The sequence below is a fragment of the Zingiber officinale genome, chromosome 6A (genome assembly GCF_018446385.1).
Source record: "Zingiber officinale cultivar Zhangliang chromosome 6A, Zo_v1.1, whole genome shotgun sequence".
NCBI lineage: Eukaryota > Viridiplantae > Streptophyta > Magnoliopsida > Zingiberales > Zingiberaceae > Zingiber > Zingiber officinale.
Genome location: NC_055997.1, coordinates 82992337 through 83001452, shown reverse-complemented (window position 1 = coordinate 83001452; position 9116 = coordinate 82992337).

Below are 9116 nucleotides of genomic sequence, written 5' to 3'. Positions count from 1 at the left end.
ATTAATAGTCTAAATCTATCTACGCGAATCGTAGATTTCAATTTTGAAGTCAATTACGACTTTCAACAATTGATGGCTTCCTTCCTCTAAATCGTTTTGGTCCATTTAAGGCCCCAATATCCAACAATCCCCCACATGAATGGAAATTAATGCAATACGTGTATGCATGCTGACATTTTACAAGAGTCCAATCGATAAGTCACTGCATCGGGAGAGGTAGCTTGTGGCTTTGAACCTTCCGTAGTGAAATGCTATCGAGTATACTAGGCTGCGCAGTGAACGTGATGTCTTGAACTGCTCAGCTGTTGGTGTATACTGAGACAATAACACCCACACAGAGATCTATCTCACCTACTTTAGGTTCTCATGGTTGGTTCTGTTTCGGCCATGGATACCATCTTGGATTCATGAGTGTTTCATTGAAGCGGCATGTCTTCACACTCACATAGGTGACACTTCTATCAAGAGTATCCTACCATACTCCACCTTATCAGGTATAGAAGTCACTAAAAGCATAAGCTTAACCTCACTACATGAGGTAGGACAAAAATTCATCCTAGGATTGGGATAGAGATAAACTATCTAATGTGCCGGATCACAACTTCTGAACTCGTTGTCCCATTGAACCAAGATCTTGGGATCTCCAACAACAAGGTTGGGTTACCGCTACATGTTTTTAGTTGTAGATTTTTAATCTCATTCCTCTTGATGAGCAGTATACTTGATCTCGACTCAACCCCTTCGTTAGAGGATCTGCCAAATTATCTTTGGACTTAACATAGTCGATTGCAATCACTCCATTCGAGATCAACTGCCTAATGGTATTATGTCTACGACGTATATGTCGTGACTTCCCATTATACATATTACTCTGTGCCCTTCCAATCGCCGATTGACTATCACAGTGGATTAGTACGGCAGGCACAGGTTTCACCCAGCTAGGAATATCTTCCAAGAAATTCCGCAGCCATTCAGCTTCCTCAGCTGCTTTGTCTAGTGCTATAAACTCGGATTCCATAGTTAACCGAGCAATGCAAGTCTGCTTAGTGGATTTCCAAGATACTGCTCCCCCACCGATCGTGAATACATATCCACTAGTGGATTTGGAGTCTTTTATATCTGATATCCAATTAGCATCACAATATCCTTCCAACACAGTGGGATATTTTCCATAATGTAATCCATAGTTCATAGTATATTTCAAATATCTGAGAACTCGCATCAATGCTTTCCAATGGGTGTCGTTTGGATTACTCGTAAAATGACTCAGTTTGTTGACCGTACAGGCAATATCCGGACGTTTGCAGTTTGTGAGAAACATCAAACTGCCTATTATCCGAGAATATTCTAACTGCGATATGGTCTCACCATGGTTTTTCGCTAAGTGTTGACTTAGATCCATAGGTGTTTTCACTGTAGAGAGATCGTACGCATTGAATTTTTTCAATACAGATTCTACATAATGGGATTGTGTTAAAACTATCCCTTCTGATGTCCTGAGAATTTTAATTCCCAATATAACATCTGCTTGACCCATATCTTTCATATCAAAATTTCTGGTCAACATTTTCTTTGTAGTCATGATTACATCATGATTACTGCCCATTATTAGCATGTCGTCTACGTATAGACAGACAATTATATAGCCTTCAGGTGTGTTTTTGACATAAATGCATTTGTCACATTCATTTATTCTGAATTCGTTTGACAACATTACTTTGTCAAATTTTTTGTGCCATTGTTTAGGCGCTTGCTTAAGTCCGTACAACGACTTAACAAGTCGACACACCTTTTTCTCATTTCCAGGAGCCATGAACCCTTCGGGTTGCTCCATATAAATTTCTTCTTCCAACTCACCATTTAAGAACGCAGTCTTAACATCCATTTGATGTATTTCAAGGTCATACAGTGCTGCAATGGCTATTAGCACTCGTATGGACGTAATCCTTGTCACCGGTGAGTATGTATCGAAGTAATTAAGGCCTTCCTCTTACTTGTACCCCTTGGCTACAAGTCTGGCCTTATACTTGTCAATTGATCCATCAGCTTTATACTTACGTTTTAGTATCTACTTACAACCTAATGGTTTATTACCAGAAGGAAGGTCTACTAATTCCTAAGTATGATTATTCATGATAGACTCAATTTCACTATTGACAGCTTCTTTCCACATTGGAGCATCGGGTCTAGAGAGAGCTTCACTTAATGTTCTTGGTTCCATTTCTGACATGAAAGTCATGAAATCTGGCCCGAACGATTTCTCAACTCTAGCCCGTTTGCTACGACGTGGCTCTTCACTTTGATCGTCAATAGTCCTTTTATAACAGCTAAGTTCGGTAACGTCATTTTTGTTTGAACTTCCGTTGTTATCACTTTCAACGTTTCCCTTTTTATTTGGGAATACATTTTCAAAGAATATCGCATTCCGAGATTCTATGGTTGTTCCCACATGTATATCAGGAATGTCTGATTTGTGAAGTAGGAAACGATATGCACTACTATTATGGGCATATCCGACAAATATCGCATCGAACGTTTTAGGTCCGATCTTTACTTGCTTTGGTTTAGGTACTTCGACCTTTGCCAAGCACCCCCACACTTTCAGGTATTTGTACGATGGCTCGCGGCCTTTCCATAGTTCATATGGAGTTTTATCATTTTTCTTATGAGGGATTCTGTTGAGAATGTGATTTGCCGATAATATTGCTTCCCCCCACAAGTTTTGAGATAAGCCTGAATTTATCAACAAGGCATTCATCATTTCTTTTAGTGTCCGATTTTTACGTTCGGCAACACCGTTTGATTGAGGTGAGTAAGGCGCCGTTGTTTGATGGATAATGCCAGATTCTGTACAAAATTCATCAAACGGTGCACCATATTCTCCACCTCTATCGCTTCGAATTATTTTAATTCGTTTGTCAAGTTGGTTTTCAACTTCTGTTTTATAGGTTCTAAACGCCTCTAGGGCTTCGTCTTTACTTCTTAAAAGAAAGACATAACAGAACTTTGTGCAATCATCGATAAAAGTAATAAAATATTTTTTTACCTCCTCTAGTTTGCACAAATTTCAAGTCACATAGATCACTATGTATTAACTCTAGAGGAGTTGTTGTCCTTTCCACCGAATGAAAAGGTAGTTTCGTCATTTTTGCTTCCACGCACACTTCACATTTGTGTGTTCCGTCAACATTGACGTTTGGTAATAAATTTAATTTGACGAGATGTTTGAGAGTATTATTATTCACATGTCCGAGTCGATCATGCCATAAATTAAAACACTCAACAACATAGCTGGAAGCATTTATTTTATTACCATCAAAATTTCGGAGTACAGGCATTACAACCATTTTGAATAGACCCTTTTCTAGGTACCCCTTTCCTACGAAGACACCATTCTTCGTAAGTACAAAGTTGTCTGATTGGAACACTAGCCTAAATCCGACCTTGACCAATGCCGCTCCAGAAACTAGGTTCTTACTGATGTCGGGAACATGGAGTACATCAATGAGTGTTAGCTCCTTTCCGGACGTCATCTTCAGAACAACCTTTCCGAGTCCAACAATTGGCGACGTCGTGGAATTACCCATATAGAGCTTCCTGCCATTTATCGGAGTATACTTGGAGAACATCGCTTTATCGGAACAGATATGACGAGTTGCTCCAGTATCAATGAACCACTGCTTCGGGTTGGTATCCACCAAGTTGGCTTCAAATACAACCGCAGTGAGATCCAAGTCCTCAAGAGAGGTTGTGACATGATTCGCAACATCCTTTGGCCCCTTGGTTGGCTTCTTTGGGCGTCTGCAGTCCTTGGATAGGTGTCCTGCCTTTCCACAGTTGTAGCAGGAGCCTTTGAACTTCTTTGCTTGAGCCTTCCTTTTGAACTGCTTCGGCTTTTTGGCGTTCGGCTCGACCAGGTTGGACATTTCGTCTATAGTCCGCTTGGTTCCTCTGGAGTCGGATAACTTTCGATTATCCTCCTCTATTCGTAGCCTCAGGATCAGGTCTTGCAGCCCTATTTCCTTTTGCTTGTGCTTTAGGTAATTCTTGAAATCCTTCCATGACGGAGGGAGCTTCTCAATTACCGCAGCAACTGCAAATGTCTCGTTCAGCTTCATGCCTTAGGCGTCCAGATCATGCAGTATTAATTGCATATCTTGGACTTGAGATGAGACACTTTTTGAGTCCACCATCTTGAAATCCAAAAATCGACCGACGATGAATTTCTTCAATCCAGCATTTTCAGTCTTGTATTTCTTCTCAAGGGATACGTTATATAACGTGTTGTCCAAGGCGTTGAGTATATAATTGCGGCACAGAAAATCTCCGTGAGACCACGCATCGCTAGCAGCCTTACTACCTTCCGTAGCGACTGGCGTGTCTTCGTGCAAAAACCGTACAAGGTTTAGCGTTGTTAAATAAAACAGCATCTTCTGCTGCCATCTTTTGAAGTCGGTTCCGGTGAATTTCTCCGACATTTCTCCGTGCGGAATGGTTGTCGGAATGGCGGTCGGAACGGCTGTAGGAATGTCGTTGGTAGCCATATCAGTTTGCAGGAATATCATTTACGACTGTTGTTCCCCGGGTAGCTTCTGGAGTATGCAAACTGATCGTCGAGGCTAGTGTTCGACACTATCTCCGTAAACGATATTGCTCCGCTACGGTGCTTAACGGATTGTTGCAATTCGTTCCCAAGATACAACGACGACGAACGTCTCGGAATCGTAGCACTCCGACTTCCGAGACCAGCGAACCTTCTAGTAGACTTCTTGGACTCTTGAATGCACAAGATGAGATGAATGCTTGAGGAAGAGAAGAGAGGATTGAGTGAATTGAGTGAATTTTCCATCATCTGGAGGGTTCTATTTATACTGAAGGAAGAGGTTGATTGTCCTTTGGGTGAGTGGATGTGTTCCTTGGGCTGGATCGATCTAGATCATCCATTCTGAAGGGTTGTAACCCTTCACCAAGCCCACTTCAATCTCATCCATCGGATCTGAGGAGTTGTGACCCTCAGATCCCGCCTATTGTCATCGGCCATCGGATCTGGATCCATTGATTCGATGCTTCAGATCAAGTCTCATCCCAGGCCGTCAGATCGTTACTCTTTGCGATCCAACGCTCTAGATCGCATCACAAGCGATCCATCATACCTATTTGATCAACGTTGATCAACGGTAGCCATCCATTCCCTAAGTCAACTGTCCAGTCATCTCCCTTTGCCCACGAGGATGCCGCATAGGTGCTGCCACGTCAGGTACGAGCCTGACATGTCACCCAAGTGCCACGTAGGCACTGCAATGTCACCTGGAGCATAAATTTAAGCTCCTCAATGCTCCTCGCGACGATGCGTACGTGCAAAGTGCAAAGTGCAAAGTACGCCTACAAAGCGCCCATTGCGCACGTGGCGGGCTCACAGGTGCGAGCACCTGCTCGCCCTGGGCTAAGGGGTAACCTGTCCTTTTATTTTTGTGTTAACTCCATTAACACATCTTCATTAATAAGTAGAGAATACACATCGAGAATTTCCGATGTGGGACTATTCTCCCATGCACTTTATTAATGAATAATAAATGTTATTTTGGGCTGACTTTAAATATTAATTTCTCATTCACCCTTAATCGGTTTTGAGCAAATTAATAGTCTAAATCTATCTACGTGAATCGTAGATTTCAATTTTGAAGTCAATTACGACTTTCAACAATTGATGGCTTCCTTCCTCTAAATCGTTTTGGTCCATTTAAGGCCCCAATATCCAACAAGTCCATCTAATTCAAGTCTTCTTTTTCTTGATGATTTACCTTTAGAATGTGATTTGATATCCATGAATATGGTGGAGAGTAGAAGACGAGCAAGCACATGGTAGTGCAAGAAGCACGAGTAGCTTAAGCAACCTCTACTATTTCTATTATTGATCACATCTTGAATTGGGATGAGAGCCACAATAAATTTTATCTAGTGAGGATTAATGAGATATCATTTTCAGTTGATTCATGAAGGATGGAAGTTGTTAAGTTGTTAACCAAGAGTAAAAATTGATGTCCATGAATTCTTGAGTTCTAGGAAATTGACAATCTTAGATGGTTTTCTTGCTCTATTTTCTAGACATGTTTAAGAATTTGTTGGGGGTGCCATTTAAGTAGGATCTATAGTTTTCTTAACTTGCATGAGACATGCAAGAATAAGTGTGAGGGATTTTGATAGTTGGTTTATTGGGCATATTATTTTGGTCTTTTTTTTTGATGATTTTTGAGCTATCGCATTGATAAATCGAATTGTGAGTTGGTTTTATTAAGCAAGGATTGATATGAGCTAACCACATTTATTACTCTTAATTCATGATTCTTTTCCTTATAAATGTAATTGGGTTTTGTAGGTTTGGACTCATCGATCACATTCAGATTCAACCAATTGCAGCCAGCTCGTAATTTGGACTCAAACCTGGTGAACCAACTGAGCCCGAAGTGAGCTACTTGAACTGATTCAACAGGAGTTTAAAAGCTTGATCCCGACACGGTGAACAGTGGCTTGTGCTACTGTTCATCGTGCCATCTTCGTCTTCCTCGCACGGTGATGGAAGTTTCTTCCACTTTCCAGATCTGAGATTTGAATCTCTTCACTGACGGTGAGTACTAAGCATCCGGCGATTATCGTTTGAAGATCAAATCACGTCGGAGGGCATTTTCTCTGATCGCGATTTTCACATCCGCAATCTTCAGCAGATCTCAGATCAGAGGGTGCTTCCCCGATCTGAACTTCCATTGGACAATAGAGGTACCAGTGACATTTTCTCGACATTTCTGGGTTCGGTCTATCTTCACCTTCACTTGCGATTTCGGAATCGACCCAATCAATTGATTGGAGCTCATGATTCAATTTCCATTCTTCTATTCTTCGAGAATAAAGAATTCTAGTTGATCACTAGCTTGAAGGGAGTTTCCCAGGAGCTATGCATATTTTCTTTAAAAGCTAGAAGTTCGGATTTATCTGTCGATTGCTTGAAGGGAGTTTTCCAGGAGCTTCTTTGTGTGATGGCAAAGAGAAGGGATAGATCTGAGATTTGAGTTTGTGGATGTTTCTCCATTAGGAATCAGGATTTAATTGCTAGATCTAATGTTTAGTGTTGTTTTCTTTATCATGAAAACACAACCCGATTGAATTTGCCACGGTTAAGTAGTTGTAATTAGGAGTTTAACTAGGATTTCCATTTCAGATTTCTGCAATTTGATAGTCATATGATTTAACTCTGCAATTAAGTTTTTGATCTTGATTTAGTTAGCTTCATTGATGTAATTCAATTCTTCAACTTGTTACAGCAAATTCTATTCTGAATTTAAGTTTGAAATTCCAATTTCTGAGGTCTTTGTGTACCAATAGTTTAATCCATTGAATGTTTAGTTCAGCTAATTGCCAATTAACATGTTGCTTGAGATCTTATTTGCTTAGGGTTAAATTCTGCATTAGAACAAATTTAATTTCATAGCAATAGTTCTTACCTTTACTGCATTTTAGCATTCAATTAGCAAGAAAACTAAAAACAAAATCTACAATTATAAATAGAAACCCCAAAAAGAGTTTCACATCTAAATCATGTATACACTTATTAGTTGTCCTCGAAATAAAATATGACTTGGGACCTATACTACATCTCTACTTTTGAGTTAATATGGGTTTTCGACAATTAACAATTTGAAGTGCCACGTGACATGCAATATAGTCCACATCAAGGATGCTCCTCTAAAAAGGCATAAGAGGCGCAAACTTGTCCACGCCGAAGTCCCAGTGGAATTGGTGTCATCCACCAAAGCACCTTCAAGTGAGGTGCCCTCCGCTCATTTATCACCCACCCGGACAAAGCCTGCCCAAGAGGAAGTACAGGAGTAATCTTCCGAGCGGACCTTATCTGCTCTTCCTTGTTCTAGCCCCATATCAGAGTCTGCTCGAACCCAGGAGGTAATTTCCTTGCCAGATGAGTCAATAGACCCAACCTTCATCATTTCTCCTCGTGCAAAGACTCCTTCAGGCTTAGTGGGGCCGAGACAACCTCATCAATTTTCAACACTTTGGATATGCCGTCCGCCCAGGCTGTAACTTCTCCCTTAACTATTCTGACCGGCCATATACTTCTATGGGATCGCTTGACAAAGGCTTGGGAAGACGTTGGAAACCAGCTTAGCGAGCTAACTCCTAGGGAGTTAGCAAACGAATATGCTTACATACGAACCAAGGTGAGGTATTTTAACCTACCACTTTCCCCATTGACTATTTCTAATATTATTTGTCCCTTCCTTCAGAGCTAGGTGATTGAGATTAGTGTCGCCCAACAATTATACTCCCTGGCACAGGAAAACGAAACATTAAAGCAGAAAATTTCTGAAGTTGCTTCTGCAACTTCCTCTAAATGGATAAATGAGTCAGACACTCAACTTCAAGAGGCTCAACGCCTCTCAAAAGCTGAGTTTGAGAAGGCGATCAACTTTAAGACTGCCCTGGAGGCTGCTGAAGCTAAACTTTAATCAGAGACAACCCTCCGGGTGAATATGAAGGAGGATCTAGATGAAAAAACTATAGAATCTGATCTCCTATCCACCCAGCTAAAGGCTGAAACCGATCGCTTCTCCTTACAGCTGAAAGAGCAAAAGTCTACACATAAAGTCGAATTTGTCGCCAAAATTTCCGAGCTATCTACTCAAGATAACGAGTAAGACATTCTCCATTCGGACTTGGCGACCGCCCAAAATTCTTTATCTTCCAAGGAATTTGAACTGGCAAGTATCTCGGTTGATCTGGTGGCTGTCTGGGTGGACCTAGAAACATGTTGGATCGAGATGCGCTAGAGGGGGGGGGGGGTGAATAGCGCTCGTGGCTTTCACAATAAATTTCGTAATCGAAAAACGTTCGAGTAGATGCAGCAGAAATAGAAAAAGAACAACACACGAACACAAGCTGTTTACTTGATTCGGAGCCTGTGGTGACTCCTACTCCAAGGCCCACGCTCATTGAACGTTTATGTCGGGCAACACTTATAATCTCGTGAAAATGTTACAACTGTAAGTACAATTAAAAACAACTTAGATTTACCAACGGCAATAGAAAAACTGAAGATTCGGAGCTCC